This window comes from Schistocerca piceifrons, chromosome 1 (assembly GCF_021461385.2).
Source record: "Schistocerca piceifrons isolate TAMUIC-IGC-003096 chromosome 1, iqSchPice1.1, whole genome shotgun sequence".
Classification (NCBI taxonomy): Eukaryota; Metazoa; Arthropoda; class Insecta; order Orthoptera; family Acrididae; genus Schistocerca; species Schistocerca piceifrons.
Window position 1 is genome coordinate 1,196,791,238 of NC_060138.1, and position 17,384 is coordinate 1,196,808,621.

Consider the following 17,384-nt stretch of genomic DNA (forward strand, 5'->3'; position numbering starts at 1 on the left):
GCAGGTGAGCGCCACAATCAGGACTGCATACGACCGAGGCACACAGGGCCAACACCCGGCATCATGGTGTGGGGAGCGATCTCCTACACTGGCCGTACACCACTGGTGATCGTCGAGGGGACACTGAATAGTGCACGGTACATCCAAACCGTCATCGAACCCATCGTTCTACCATTCCTAGACCGGCAAGGGAACTTGCTGTTCCAACAGGGCAATGCACGTCCGCATGTATCCCGTGCCACCCAACGTGCTCTAGAAGGTGTAAGTCAACTACCCTGGCCAGCAAGAGCTCCGGATCTGTCCCCCATTGAGCATGTTTGGGACTGGATGAAGCGTCGTCTCACGCGGTCTGCACGTCCAGCACGAACGCTGGTCCAACTGAGGCGCCAGGTGGAAATGGCATGGCAAGCCGTTCCACAGGACTACATCCAGCATCTCTACGATCGTCTCCATGGGAGAATAGCAGCCTGCATTGCTGCGAAAGGTGGATATACACTGTACTAGTGCCGACATTGTGCATGGTCTGTTGCCTGTGTCTATGTGCCTGTGGTTCTGTCAGTGTGATCATGTGATGTATCTGACCCCAGGAATGTGTCAATAAAGTTTCCCCTTCCTGGGACAATGAATTCACGGTGTTCTTATTTCAATTTCCAGGAGTGTACTTTTCTATTTAGAATGAAAGTTAAATGTATCTCACTAACAAACAATTCCTCACTGACCTGTGAATAAAACAAGTTACTGTTTTCATAGATAGTGGTCATTCTATTAATTGTTATTTATCATGAGCATAAAGGATAAACTGTGGATGCTGCTACACTATTAATATGCGCTTTCAATACAGAAGAGAAACAGGTGCTTAGCAAGCATGAGTAAATAACTTTCCACAATTGCAGTTTTCAACTTTTGTTACAGTGAGACACAAAATAGACATATTTGTAAAATACTGACTCACCTTTTGCGATTTTCAACAGGCAGCAATGTGATCATTTACTAAGCAAAACTTTATAAGCCTCAGTTTTAAGAACCTTTTAATTTTGAAGTTGACAGCAAACTGTTATAATACTTGTTTGTACTACTTTGTTACTTTATATTCTATTTTTCACTTTAGTTTTTTTAGCAAGCCCACAAACTTTTAACACGCAGGTTTAACTGAAAAATTACTTTCAGCAAACATTATTTACTTTAGCTCACTCTCTTGCCACATTAACTATAACTTCCTTTTTTACTATGTTCAAGAGGCATTAATGTTCTTTCAGTAAGGACACTCGGTCATCACTTTAGCATGGGAAGGATCCTAAGCGTAAATGTGACAGAGGATAGATCAAGGTAAGTTATCATAAATAATCTTTTGGTTTACCTTATAATTGAAAACAAATAAATCATCCACATGAGCTGAACCGTCACTGTACATTTGTACAATTTGTTGGCTCCTTTTCAGTGAATGCGCAACGTGGTGGCGAGTGCATGTTTGTAGGTGGATTCGCAGGCGGAAATGCTGGACTCTGTCATTTCTTGGTGGCGATGATAGATATCAATTCCAACACAATTCCAGCTAATTACTGCATCCATCCGAGGCTTTGGCACATTGGAAAACGGCACAAAAAGCCCCTCTCTGCACCAGCACAATTCACATCCTTTTGGTGAGCGGTTGGTGGTTCAGTAGCTCATCCCCGACTGATTCTTAATCCACCTCTTCTACCTATGCCAACCACAATTTGCGAGCGCTACTAAGTTCCGTTCCGGAGGGGCACCACACCATCTTTTACATACAAAATAACTAAGAACCCTGAGTGAAGGTCAGCAGTTTACATAACAGTAAACAATCACTTTAAACAAAACATATCGTTTGCACATATTGGTAGTTCTACACAAAATTATTTAAATAAAATTATTCAAATGGTTCAAATGGCTCTGAGCACTATGGGACTCAACTGCTGTGGTCATCAGTCCCCTAGAACTTAGAACTACTTAAACCTAACTAACCTAAGGACATCACACACATCCATGCCCGAGGCAGGATTCGAACCTGCGACAGTAGCAGTCGCACGGTTCCGGACTGCGCGCCTAGAACCGCGAGACCACCGCGGCCGGCAAATTATTCAATTTTAAAGATAACCAAAGAGACTGTATGAGAAAGACAAAACACATAATTTGTTCATATTGTACATATTACAGAGATTACACTTCCTCCACTCTAAAAAGACATCAAAGTTTTTAATAGAGATAAGAATAAACAATCTGATGGTATCGATTCAATCCAACAACATTTACAGAAACTCAACGTTATAACATTAAACAAAACAAAAGGCAAAATAAATCAGTACAACATTAGAACTATGGTGTTACAATTTCCGCACATTTCGGTGTAGAAAACGATGGTTCGCATTGCGATGAGCAAAAGGACGACGTTCTTGACAACCTTTGGCATTGTTGACACCTCCTGGGCGATTCCACATTTGTCGACGGAAATCACAGTGCTGAACATGATCTCACCCCTTTGTAGTGCTCCGCAACCGTGATTTTTGCTCTGGTGTATGGGGTGGAGCTACGAGCGACCATCCAAAAGCATCCGACGAAAGTTGAACGCGATCCGAAGCAGAAAATGATCCTTATGCTTCTGCTTCTTCGGTGCTCGTACTTCACACCCTCCTGTGGCGTGATGGTTCTCCTGTGGCGTGATGGTTTCACTGGCGCCCTTTATGCCACCACCTGAGACCTTTCTTTCCAATTCCGGGCGGCAGGTCATTAAACTACTTTAAACGTCACGTGAAGTTCTGAGGTCTGGCCATTTTTTTCGCAAGTTTCGAGACCTTGTTCTTTGAAGCGTCGTCGAACCCAAGGCTGAAGCCGCTGGACTCCATGCTTTTGTACCGTTACACACGAAGGTAGTAGGCTACTTTGAATCAAATTTTAAACTTACGCGTTGGAGAGGGAGACAATTACGCAGCTTCGAAAAAGTGCTCCTTTAATTCTGTAGAAATAAGCTGTGCAATGCAACTTTCTACCAGATTAAAACTGTGGGTCCGACCGGGACTCAAGGCAGTGACCTTTGCGATTCACGGGCAACAGCAGTAATGACTGAGATATGCAAGCGTGACTGATGACGACCCGCCACAAAGCTTCATTTTTGCTAGGTCTTCTTCTACCTTCTACATATACATCTACAGTTATACTCCGCAAACCACCCAACGGTGTGTGGCGGAGGGTACTTTACGTGCGCGCTCGAATCTCTCTAATTTTACACTCGTGATCTCCTCGGGAGATATAAGTAGGGGGAAGCAATATATTCGATACCTCATCCAGAAACGCACCCTCTCGAAAGCTGGACAGCAAGCTACACCGCGATGCAGAGCGCCTCTCTTGCAGAGTCTGCCACTTGAGTTTGCTAAACATCTCCGTAACGCTATCACGCTTACCAAATAACCCTGTGGCGAAACGCGCCGCTCTTCTTTGGACGGTTGCATCTCCCGAAATGCGTGAAAGTACTGTTGGAAAAAAGGGTTGAAACACGTATGTTGTGTGGCGGCGATGGCGAGGCATTGCAGAGTCTCTGACCAGAGAGCCTTTTATCGTGGCTAGTCTGCGCTTGACCGCGCGAGAGTTGCGAGCGGTACTCTGTCAGTAGTAGTCGTGCAGTACAGTTGCGAGCAGTAGTCAGTGGGCAGTCTGTCAGTAGCAGTAGGGCAGAGCAGTATGTCGGTAGTAGCAGCCCAGTGCAGTTGTGTGTGAGGAGTCGGCGGGCGTCGACATGGCACTCTGGTCAAGATTCAGGATGAGGTATATTATTTTTAAATGCGCTCAGCTAATAATGTAAATTAACTGTAACTAATTTGTGCAACAATCGCCCCAATAATAATTTTGGTTTCCAAAGCAATTTTTAACAAAGAATCCTTTAATGAAAAAAAATATTCCCTTGATATTCCTTAAAGAAAAGTTTCCCTTAAATTCAAAATTTTTGCAATCAATTTCCTCCAAGCTATGGCAAAAACAATAAGAGCAGAAATTGACATGCTGTTTCAATGAGGTAAGAAATTAATTATGATTTTTTTTTGCACAGGGCCAAAGACCGATATTTTGGTTTAATTGAGTTTACATTGTCACTGAAGCCTCATTAGCATTGAATTGTTTTTCATTATTTTCGTGACAGCTCACACCTTGAGTCAGATTGCGATTCTCATTTTTATTGTCATTAAATTTATTTGCTGGGAGCTTACGTTAGGTTGTATTCTTGTTAACATTCAACTATTGTGTTTCAAAATTTCTCTGGGGAGCTTACACTTAGCACAATGAGCATTGGCCGCTAGGGAGGTTACGCTTGGCTCCCATTCATTTATTATTTTTTGTCTACTTTACACTTAGCTCAATGTCCATTAGCATTTAAAAATAATATCATTTAAATTTTTGTGGGGAGGTTACACTTGGCGACACCCAGTCCAGGATCGTATTTCGTTGAGAATCTTTTGAAAAACAGTCAGATATCTGCTCTTATTTGCTTAGATATAATTAGAATTTGGCGCAACGCTTTTACTAATCTTGTGACTTTCTTTCTACAGGTCAACGGCAATTCGTTGCTCTGTTGTATTTCTGTGTTGCTTTTGCATTGTGCTTATTTGTTTTGTGAATAATTGTGACTATTGCAAAAATGCCGCGAAAGACTGTGAATAGTGTATCGTGAGGTATTTTGAATGAAATTACCGACTTAAACAACGTGACCGATAGTAATTGTGACAATCCTGCGTTCACTGACAATCAGTGCGTTCCAACCATTAATAATGATGTAGACCTTAATGATGAACAAACGAACTCGATTGTGTCTTCTGTTGATTTGACGACAATTGATGACGCGGGGCGCACTATTGAAATGAGCGCTGCCCAGCTTAATACACCCAATTTGGAAAATTCAAATAATGTACAGACAAATTTTTCTAATGAAAATGGACAATGTACTGAAAGTACGACGGATCCATTTAATTCCGAAATAGTGTCTGACAGTGTACATCCGACTGATAAAACTTTTTGTAAATTACAGAATGACCAAATGGTCACACAAAACGAGACAATTCTAGGTCCACCATTAATTAGCACAGAGAATAGAAATGCTAATTTTGGCTCGGATCAAATTATGGCACTATTGCTGCAACGAGTTAACCAAATTATTGAAAAACAAGACAACCAGAGTAAAGATAACAAACAATTGAAAAAAAACTTGACAATAATGACGAAAATCTCAAACAACTTAGTGAACAGGTCAGACAACAGAGTGTAGATAACAAACAAGATAACGAAAAACTCAAACAATACTTTAATGAAAAATTAGACGACAATTCCAGACAGCTTAGTGAACAAATTAGAGCCGTTGCCCCGCAGTGCCATGACACTAAGGAACAGTTGCGCGTGGAAATTGAGGCTTGTTCAAAAAAAAGTAGCGAAGAAATTAGGTCTGTTGCTCAGGAATTAAAGGAAATGCAAACAGCCGCACCAGAAACACTTACAGACGAAATTAACGAGTCGCTAAACAATGCTCTGAAAAAGCTACACAATTACGCGACGAGTTTAAAGCAATGACAGCAGAAATTTCGCGCACAATGGATGAAAAGACTGACGCGAAATTTGAACAGCAGAACACTCAAATTGACGAGCGATTTAGTCACCACATACAAAACAGTGATACGCGTTTCCGCAAATTTATTCAGGATCAAAATAAAGTCAAACGTCAAGTCATGGAAACAATCACTGCTCAAAGACAAGAAGACAAACGTAAAATGTTTGCGAAGGCAAAAACGTATGTAGACAATAATATTATTACAGTGTCCGACAAAATTAATACCATCGAACAGTTGAACGCGGAATTACGTGATGAAATTTCTGATCTTAAATCAAAAACAGATACACACACAGTAGATATTCAAACAGTGACAGACAGATTCGAACAATTAGAACTAACACAGGATTGCGATGTCATCGAAGGTGATGTTAAAAAACTGTGCGAAACTACACGTAAGTTGCAAAAACAGATTAATGCGTCCGATTCTAAAACCGATGATCAGGCAAAAATACTGACTGAAAAATATGATGAATTAGCCAGTCGTATTGATGCTATTGAAAGTAATAATGATAATAAATCAGACGATACTGCACCGATTTCATTTAACCAAACACCTGAATTTCAAAATTTACAGCAGACAATTAATGAGATCGATTCGTCTAATAACACGTTGCGTAGAAAATTGTCAAGTTTACAACAAGAAGTAACAGAGATGAAAAACATTTCAGTTAATAACATACCACAACAGACGCCACTTTATGAACATTTGTCAGACTCACGCAGTGCGTGTAATTTGGGTAATCTACAGAGAGTACGGGAATAGATTCCGAACAACCACAGTTCAATAGATTCTCTTACAATCCTGAACCTGTTCCATCACACAGAGACGATAATTTCGATTACAAACATTTTCTGTCGATAAGAAAATTTAAAGTGTTTAAGAATGACAGAACACAGATTCACCCACTGGATTGGATTCAACAATTTAGCTTTGCTTTTCCACCGACTTGACCCGTAACACACAAACTTGAATTTATTTGCAGCTTCTTGGAAGGCGAACCGGCAACTCGTATGAGACCGATCGCGAGGCAATGTTACTCGGTAGAAGAATTTCAGAATGCCTTTCTGTCAGCGTACTGGTCGAAGACGACACAGCGCGGAATTAAAGATCAATTAATTAGTTTACCAAATTATGAAAACACAAATTTTCCCAATGTGACGCAATTTTTTGAGCACATGGTCCAGCAAAATCAGTATTTAAGTGAACCGTACAGTGAATCTGCACTTATACAATTATGCATTTCCAAACTACCACGATCATTAAGAGTGTCACTTTTAACAGGTCAGCAAAAAGAAAATATTTCAGCATTCAGAGATTTGTTACAGCTCTTGGAAGTACAACAATCTGATTATTCTTTTGTAAACAAAAACTTTTCGTATAATAACCAAGGTCAACAAACTTACAGTAATTATGATCAGGGACGTAATTTCAATAGGAAAAGTAACAGACGGTTTAGGAACGACAACTACCAGAACTTAAATCACAGACAGAATTCTGATTATCAATATCGTCAAAATTTTCAGCGACAGGAACCACCTTATAGAAACAATAGACGTTTTCCACCACAACAGCATGAAAGTCAGTCGGTTAGCATACCTAACCAACAATGGAATGCACAAGGTCGACCAAACTTTAATGTTCCGCCGCGTGCACGTATAGTCCCAGATCCAACAAATAGTAACGCACGACAGCAAGGAAACAACTACGTACAAAGAAGACAGTATTTCAATTTCTATCGCAATGCACCGTATAGGAATGACTATCACGACAGACGTAAAAACGATGAGCACAATTATCAGCGTACATATAATAACAGTCGGTCTCACCAACAGCAAAATCATACGCAAGAGCATATTCTCATGAATGAACCCGACAGTAGGTACCATCCAGAACGTAATACGTCTGGAAGAAGTAATAGAACAGTTCAAATAGTAGAAATGCCACAACATCCTCCTGATAATAGTAACACGTCAGATAGAATCTGACTAGATACTGTACAGATCGCATCTTCCAGTAACACAAGCACTACTTTAGACACGCAAAATGTTGTTCACGAAAATGTAATTACTTTTGACGATATCAGAGACACTCTCTTGCAGGAAAGACCATTTGTTCAGAAAACTATTTCACATCCTGTTATCGAAATTAAAATTGGTTCATCGAAATTTTCAGCAGTAATCGATTCCGGATCACCTATATCAGTAATAAATGAAGAAACTTTTAACGAGTGTAACAAAGAGAATACCTATCCGACATTACCTTTAGGCAAAACAAAAGTGAAGGGAGCAGTATCGAGTAAAGGAGTAGACGGTAAATTACAGACGCATTTATCATTTTGTATTGGAGGTCATACTTTCCACTCAAATTTTTGGATTGTTCCTTTATTGACAACAGACGTTATTTTAGGTACGAATTTTCTGGTGCAACACGACGCAGTCATTGATTTTCAGAATTCTTATTTAATGTTGAAGGATGAAAATATACAATTTGCTATAGAATTTCAGCACTCACTATCTGCGGAAGAGCAAACAATTAATCGCACAGAGGTCATTTCCGCAACACGTAACGTAGACTGTAATCCCACATTGTTCACGGATACGTAAGTACACAACTATAACACTCCAGACGAAGCTGACTACGACGTAATACAGATGGTTTCTGATAAAGTTAAGGAGAGCAGTGCAAATACAGACGACGAACGCACGCAGCTACACTAAATTCTTTTACAGCAAGCTCCAGTTTTCGACAACATTCCTGGTACTATGTCCGGCTTTATGTATGAATTTCAAGTGAAACAGCACGACACATTTAAAACAAAGCACTATCCCATTCCATATATCCACAGAGAACAGGTTAAAAAAGAATTGCATGATATGCTTGATCAAGGAATTATAGAACCGGCAGTTAGTCCGTACATAAACCCGCTATATATTGTTAAGAAAAAAGATGGCTCACTTCGCCTTGTACTTGATTCACGTCACATTAATGACATTATTATTAATGAAACAGATCGACCACAGACTTTAGAGGAACTTTTACAGAAATTTCATGGTACTGCTATTTATTCTACACTAGATTTGAAATCGGGATTTTGGCAAATTCAACTTCATCCGAATTGCAGAAAATATACAGCTTTTCTCTGTTTTGGCGACTGTTATCAATTTTGTAAATTACCGTTCGGCTTAACTATTTATTCTGCAGCTTTTATTCGCGGTTTAAACACTATAGTTCCGACAGAACTTAAAGACAGAATTACGACGTACGTAGACGATATTCTTATCGCAGAAGCTAACTGGTCTGAGCACAATCTGATTCTTGAACAACTGTTACAAACTTTTCGTGCACAAGGACTTACAGTTAACCTCAGTAAATCGCACTTTGGCAAAACTTCTATAAAATTTCTTGGACACGTAATTTCAGCAGAAGACATTGCGCCTGATCCGGAAAAACTTCAAGCTCTACGTGACATTACTATTCCTACGACAAAAAAGCAATTACGCAGTTTTTTGGGCTCAATTAACTTTTTTCGTAAATTTATTCATCACTCTGCTTTAGATACGCCTAGATTATGCCAATTAATAGGTAAAAACACTATTTGGTCATGGGATAAGCAAGCACATTCTGAATTTGTGAACCTGAAACATGCTTTGTTGAATGCTCCACTTTTATCGCACCCAGATCTTACCAGAAATTTTTCCATTGCCACCGACAGTTCTAACACCGCTTTAGGCGTACATATTTTTCAGGAAATAGAAGAAGATGGCTCTACAGTAATTAAAAACATCGCATTTGCAAGCCGCACTCTGTCACCTGCTGAACGAAATTATTCTGTTACAGAACTGGAAACACTATGTGTTGTATGGGCTTTCACGAGATTTAGGCACTTTCTTTATGGCAGACATACCACCGTTTACACAGATCACAGAGCTATACATTTTTTACTTTCGGCTAAATTCACACACGATAGATTAAGTAGATGGAAACTTTATTTACAAGAATTTAATTTTACGATTGTTCACATTTCCGGCACACAAAATGTTATAGCAGACGCACTATCGCGTTCTCTGAGCAACAATCAGCAAGACGTAGCAACCAACTTCTGCAAAGCAAATTTCAGTGTCATGTACATTCAACAAGTTGCATTTGAAAATTTTATTTCGTCGTCATTACAGGACATAGCACAAGAACAAAATAAAGACAACGTGTGGAAAGAAATTAAACACCTTTGGCAAGATAGGAATAATGTTACGATTAGAAACCATTAAACTGTACGCAATGACATTCTGTTTCGCCGCTCTCATCCTGACAGCAACAATTGGTTATTATGCATTCCTGACGAACTGGTTAACAAATTAATCTGGTACACTCATTTAAGTTACGCACATTACGGAGCACGAAAATGTTTTCTTATACTGAGACAGAACTGTTATTTTTCCAATATGGAGAAACGTATACGACGAGTTTTAGCGCCTTGTAAAATTTGCCAGAAAGCTAAGTCAGACACCACTTCACATATTCCTCCATTATATCCCATTATACCTGTTAAATTAAGACATATGGCCGCTGTAGACATTTTTGGTCCGATTCCGAGAACTAACAGAGGTTTTTGCTACATATTTGTCGCTGTTGAGCTCACTTCAAAATTTGTTACTTCCACTCCGTTACGCAAAGCTACTGCTAAAGCCGTTTCGAAAGCATTTGTAAAACATTTTCTATTTCATGTAGGGCATGTGATGAAAGTAATTTCTGACAATGGATCACAATTTCGTTCTGCTATATGGACACGCATGTTACGAGCTAGAAACATTTCTCCGATTTATGTATCCAAGTACCATGCTTCTTCGAACCCCTGTGAAAGATTAATGAAAGAAATTGGTAAGCTGTGCCGAATATACTGCCACAAAAGACATATTGATTGGGATACACACATACTCTCATTCCAAGATGTAATTAATTCCATTCCAAATGAATCCACTATGCTAACTCCGTCTGTTATACTGAAAAACGTTGAACCACTAAACAAAATTAAAGAATTAGTAAACTTCCCTAAATGTCGTCGCCTACGTCACCATGAAATAATTAACATTGCGCTGAACAACATCAAACGTGCCGCAGAGCGCCGGAGAAGACAGCAAAAACAGGTTTGTACACGCCGCGACTTTCACATTGGACAGAAAATATTAGTACGTACACACTATTTATCCAGCAGAACAAAAGGTAAGTGTAGTAAATTTGAACTTCTATACGCAGGTCCATATCGGATTCGCAGCATTCCTCATCCCAATGTGGTACACGTCGAAACTTTGAGAACCAGAAAATCGAAAGGCAACCACCATTGGTCAAATATTAAACCCTTTATTGAATGAAGGCACTGTATGATTCAACACACTATGATGCCATTTACTAATGCAATTATATTCACATGACTAATTATTGATGATTATCGTATTTTTCTTGGCAAGTGCCCGACAAGGTAAGGTTAGCAGGTCGCTTTTCTTGTCGTTACACATCAGACCGTGCATATTTTTCCAGATGAACTTACGTATTTTATGAATAATTATGCAATTCTATGTAATGACGTATTAATTTTATCAAATTCTCTCTCCATTAAAGTCCTTAATTCTCGCCTCTATTAACTACACTACATACAAGCTGAACACAACGAACGTCACATTTTGTCTTTTTATGTACGATTGTTTTCATGTTTTGTTTATATGCACTGTGAAATAGTTAAGGTATAACACACCAGTTGGTTTTGACATTCTTTTTGCCCTATGACATCTCAAGATCGTGACTGCTTTACGTTTTTTGCTGCTGCATTGTATTATTCTGTGTACATTTTTGCATCTGAACACTGTCAACGTCTTTGACATATTACGTTTTCTGTCATGTTATGCTGTACGGTTAATTATCTCACCATAAACCAGTCATTATTTAGTGGGTATATGATTTAAATGCGAGACATTAATCTTTGTTCATCAATTTCAGAAAGAAATGATGCGTGTAAGAAATAAATTCAACAGAAATGGGAATTTCACCTACGGAATAAACGAAAGAAGATGCAATAACTTTATGAGGAAGGGTAAATGGATCAGGATTAACAAGCATTAACAAGAATATACTATACTCATCGTAGAATAGCAGTCTTAACTAATTTTTTCTTTCAGAATACAAGGTGATTGATGCAGGCTGTCAGACAGAACTACACATCTTAGTTTTAGTGTTGAAATATGCTAGAGATAAGGAATAATTGTGTAATGAGTAATGAAGTGATTTTTTGCAGATGATAATGAATGCTGATGAATAATGATGAAGAATATGCTGCTATGAATAATGAAGTTTTTCTTTACAGGTGATGATGATATTGGAGTTTTTGATGATATGGATAATGAAGTTTTCTTTGCAGCTGAGGATAATGTTGAAGTTATATTTAGGCTATGTAGTTATTTAAGTATTTGTTGCAGTTCGTTTTGACAGGAAGTGTTATATTGCACAGTATAATGACTGAAGGTTTTGGAAAGGACAGCTATGGAACACATTTTTATACACATTTCACTACCTGTTAATTCGAAGTTCACTACTTTTCAGCATAAAATGCATTTCTCTTTTCAGCTTAATAATCCATTTTTATAGATATTTTGCAGGAGAAATTATTTATGAGATTAATGTGTTATGAGCAGTTGTTCATTAAATCTATGAATGTGGTTACATATACTCTACTTGTTTCATAATCTTGCCACAGCTGACTTATGACAAATGACGTTACACATTTTTCATTTATACCAATAACCCAGAAGCAAATTCTTCTCTCTTGCTTTCCCCTATAATTACCCTAAGCAATGCATTGCTAACAAAAAAATGTATTACCAGTCCCAAATAATGTTACTAGTTTAAGAGAATTCTGCATAATACTGATCAGCTCTGAATAGTATGTCACTTCAGTAATGACTTCTTAATGATACAAAAAATATATATATAAAATAATGCTTTGTAACGGGCAAATAACTGCCATTGTTTATTGTAATGAGACTACTTATAATGCCCATGATTATTAATGCTATGACTGTAATTAACTGATTTTTAATCATGACTTCTTAATGGTGTGTATCACCAGTTTCAAATAATGCTACTCGTTTAAGAAAGTTCTGAATAATACAGAATGATGAACAATGTTTTATACTATTCAATACTTACTGGCCACTGAGTGCCAATAATTAATGTCACTAAATGAATTATGTTATTAATTATGCCATTAATTAGCTCCTGTTTTCAATGATGATTTTTCATGTTTTGGTACCTGGCGAATGAGTGCCAATAATTTGTATCACTCAATGTATTATGTGAATGCTAGGCCAATAATTGACTCTTGTTTTTTCAATGAAGACTTCTGATGAATATTATTCTGTCATACTAAATATTCTTTGTAACTGGCCAAGGACTGCCACTGTTTATTGTAATACGATTACCCATGATGCCAATAATTTAATTTTATGAACATTATTCTGTAATACTACGTACTTGGTACAGAAATGTTCAATAACTGGGCTATGAATGCCGCAAACTACTACTGTAATTCTCAATGAAGCCTATTATGTGACTTAATGTCCTTCACCTTATGAGCTAACTACTCTGAATTACTGCAATGTCCATTTGTCCTGTCCATCCTCATGATCATGGAGCACTATATTTGGTTTTTGCACTAATTCTACATTGGTGTGCCTTGTAAGAGCGTGGTGTTGACACGACATGCTGTCCACCACCGTGAGCGATGAAGACGTTATTATGGTCCCACTGTTTGGTGTACCTAATGCACTGCCAACATGAAAACATGGAACATTACTACGACAGTTCAGTGTCTTGGCTACGCTGATAAATTCTGATGGGAAAAGAACTTCAAATTGTGTCACTTGGTGTTGTACTTCTGTGGAAAGATATGGACTTTCAGAACAGCTGTGTGCAATCTAAAGTGCTACAACCATGATGCAATCCTTCCCTTTCCTATCCTAATAGTGAAAATCATTTTTTTGCTAACATCATTTATGTTCATGGTCTATACATTTTTTTTTCGATTTGCTGGACTCCAGTGCGAGTACACTTATGTCACTTGTCGACATGATTTTTTTTTTGCCATTATGTTTATTTGTTGTGAAAATGCTAAAGATATTTTTTCGATTTGTCCTGAAGTACAGTATATGTGCACTCTTGCCTTTTATATTGTATATACATTTTTATTTTGATGATATGTTCTGAACTACAGTGCATGTGCACTTATGTTATGTGTTAATATGTTTTCTACTGAACTTCAGTGCCTGTGCACTTTTCTCATTTTTCAATATGATTTGTACTCATTCTGTATGTTCAATACTTCAGTGTGTATGCACTTATGTCATTTGTTACTCATTGTATATACATTTTGTCATTTGCTGATATGTTCTCAACTGCAGTGCATGTGCACTCATGTCACTTGTCAACATGATTTTTTGCCATTCTGTTTATTTGTTCTGAAAATGCTAAAGAATTTTTTCAGTGCGTGTGCACTTTGTTATCTGTCAAATAATTTGTATATACATTTTTCTGATCTGCGAATATGTTTTGTACTCATATCTTGTCTTTGTCTGAAATGTTTTGCACTCGGTGCATGTGCACAACATTTAATTCATGTACTACATCTAAATATTCTGTAAATTGTACAAGTTTATTAATTAAAGAAAAAATTTTGCCGCGCTTGGCAATTCCAAATGACTCACCATCGCTGCCAAATTTTTGCCCCCCCAGTGGAGGGTTATGAAACACGTATGTTGTGTGGCGGCGATGGCGAGGCATTGCAGAGTCTCTGACCAGAGAGCCTTTTATCGTGGCTAGTCTGCGCTTGACCGCGCGAGAGTTGCGAGCGATACTCTGGCAGTAGTAGTCGTGCAGTACAGTTGCGAGCAGTAGTCAGTGGGCAGTCTGTCAGTAGCAGTAGGGCAGAGCAGTATGACGGTAGTAGCAGCCCAGTGCAGTTGTGTGTGAGGAGTCGGCGGGCGTCGACATGGCACTCTGGTCAAGATTCAGGATGAGGTATATTATTTTTAAATGCGCTCAGCTGATAATGTAAATTAACTGTAACTAATTTGTGCAACAATCGCCCCAATAATAATTTTGGTTTCCAGAACAATTTTTAACAAAGAATCCTTTAATGAAAAAAAATATTCCCTTGATATTCCTTAAAGAAAATTTTCCCTTAAATTCAAAATTTTTGCAATCAATTTCCTCCAAGCTATGGCAAAAACAATAAGAGCAGAAATTTGACATGCAATTTCAATGAGGTAAGAAATTAATTATGATTTTTTTTTGCACAGGGCCAAAGACCGATATTTTGGTTTAATTGAGTTTACATTGTCACTGAAGCCTCATTAGCATTGAATTGTTTTTCATTATTTTCGTGACAGCTTACACCTTGAGTCAGATTGCGATTCTCATTTTTATTGTCATTAAATTTATTTGCTGGGAGCTTACGTTAGGTTGTATTCTTGTTAACATTCAACTATTGTGTTTCAAAATTTCTCTGGGGAGCTTACACTTAGCACAATGAGCATTGGCCGCTAGGGAGGTTACGCTTGGCTCCCATTCATTTATTATTTTTTGTCTACTTTACACTTAGCTCAATGTGCAGTAGCATTTTTAAATAATATAACATTCAAAATTTCTCTGGGGAGCTTACACTTAGCTCAATGTGCAGTAGCATTGATAAATAATATCATTAAAAAAATTACGGTGGGGAGGTTACAGGGTGCTGCGTAGAAACGGCTTAGGCACTGCCTGGGATATTGTTTTCAGAATGAATTTTCACACCACTGCGAGGCATCAGTCGATAATTTTGTAAAGTATGTAGTGACTCGTTCCATGATCAAGTAGCTCTGACTGACTTGGTATGACGAAACATATTATACAAGGTGTATCATTAGGACGAATGATGTAAGTGCTACACTGAGTTGAAGAGTTAACACAAGAGAGGAATTCGTGGCGGGCCGCACCAAACCAGTCAGAAGACTGGTGACAAAAAAAATAATAATTAACGGCGTACACACTTCCAGTTGGAAGTACACGATACCAGAAGCAAAAAAGTTTCAAGATACGAATCGCTTGCGAGATAATTGCTACTTCGTGGTAACCAGCGACTACTGACGTGATTCTGTGTAAACACTGTATGCCGGTCCATGGTGTAGTCTTTGTTCACATATTGGAGTCGTGAAGTTGTAAACAAAACAACAGAGTACGACAGTACAGTACACATTAGAGTGTCACTCTGGTCAGCTGTTTGCGGAGCGTCATTTGTATTGTACCAGTGTTGCTGGTAACACGGAACATTATAGTAACGAGGAGTACGCGGATATTCATTTCTTGTTTGGCAGAGCTAACAGTAGTGCACGGGAGGCTACACACTTGCACCAAGAAGCATATGCTGCCCGAAGGTGCCCCGCGAGCCAAACTTTACAAGGGTGCATCAACGCTGCCGAGAAACAGTGAGCATTTCACATGATGAGGGGAGTGGGTAGGTGCGTACGAATTAAATGGTTGAAATGGCTCGAAGCATTGTGGGACTTAACATCTGAGGTCATCAGTCCCCGAGACGTAACTAGCCTGTCACACACATTCATGCCCGAGGCAGGATTCGAATCTGCGACCGTAGCAGCAGAGCCGTTCCGGACTGAAGGGCGTAGAACCGCACGCCCACAGCGGCCGGCTGTGTACGAATTATACCTGTGCTTGAAGATGTGATGCCTTAAACAGTCTAACAATGACACAGAAAACTAGGCATGGAGACTTACCACACAACATGCTGGAATGGCTCACACTAGTGTCTGTTGAATACAGGTATTTTTGGAGAATACACGTAACGCACCATAATGCAATAAACACGACGTACCCCAACGAATTTAGTGCGTTAGTTAGGCGGACTTTCGTCCTAGCCTATCGCTCTGTCAGTGGATACAACAACAGGTTGTAGGTAATCTTAATTTGACAATAACATTTCATTTACAGACGAAGCAGGGTTCAATCGTAATGTTGAGTTTAGTTATCAAAATTCTCACGTTTGAAGTCATATACCCCGTCCGAACAGGCCTTGGAAAGCCCAACAATACCGACTGGCCGCCGTGTCATCCATAGCCCACAGGCGTCACTGGATGCGGAGATGGAGGGGCAAGTGGCCAGCTTACCGCTCTCCCGGCCGTATGTTTACGAGACCGAAGCCGCTACTTCTCAATCAAGTAGCTCCTCAGTTTGCCTCATAAGCGCTGAGGGCACCCCGCTTGTCAACAGCGCTTGGCAAACCGGAAGGTCACCCATCCAAGTACTAGCCCAGCCCGAGAGCGCTTAACTTTGGTGATCTGATGGGAACCGGTGTTACCACTGCGGCAAGGCCGTTGGTTTTTGAAGTCATAAGCTATTCTTGAACCTGAAAATCAGCGATCTTTCTCACTGAGTGTGGGGTAAGAGGTACTAGGTGATCCCCTGACTGAGCTGTACATATTACCAAACATACTCAATGGACTCTCTCCGTTTTTTCGTGTTCTATTAATTCTTTAATTATTTTGTTTATAAATTTTGTAACCAACATTGTAAACTGCGCGCGGTTTCTGCAGAGGAATCTTGCAGGATTACTTGAGAATGTTCCCTCAGAGCGATGTCAGAGGATGTGGTAGACGCATAATGGAGCAGTGGTAGAGTTTGCTGCTGTGGTGAGACGACATGTAACGTGCTGAAATGACAAAGGGTACACTGGGCAAAGAGAAC

The 17,384-nt window shown here is 39.1% G+C and overlaps 1 pseudogene; it reads right to left on the minus strand.

Moving 5' to 3' along the window:
* Positions 1-16,901: 16,901 nt before the first annotated feature.
* Positions 16,902-17,019, minus strand: LOC124728522 (annotated as a pseudogene).
* Positions 17,020-17,384: the final 365 nt, after the last annotated feature.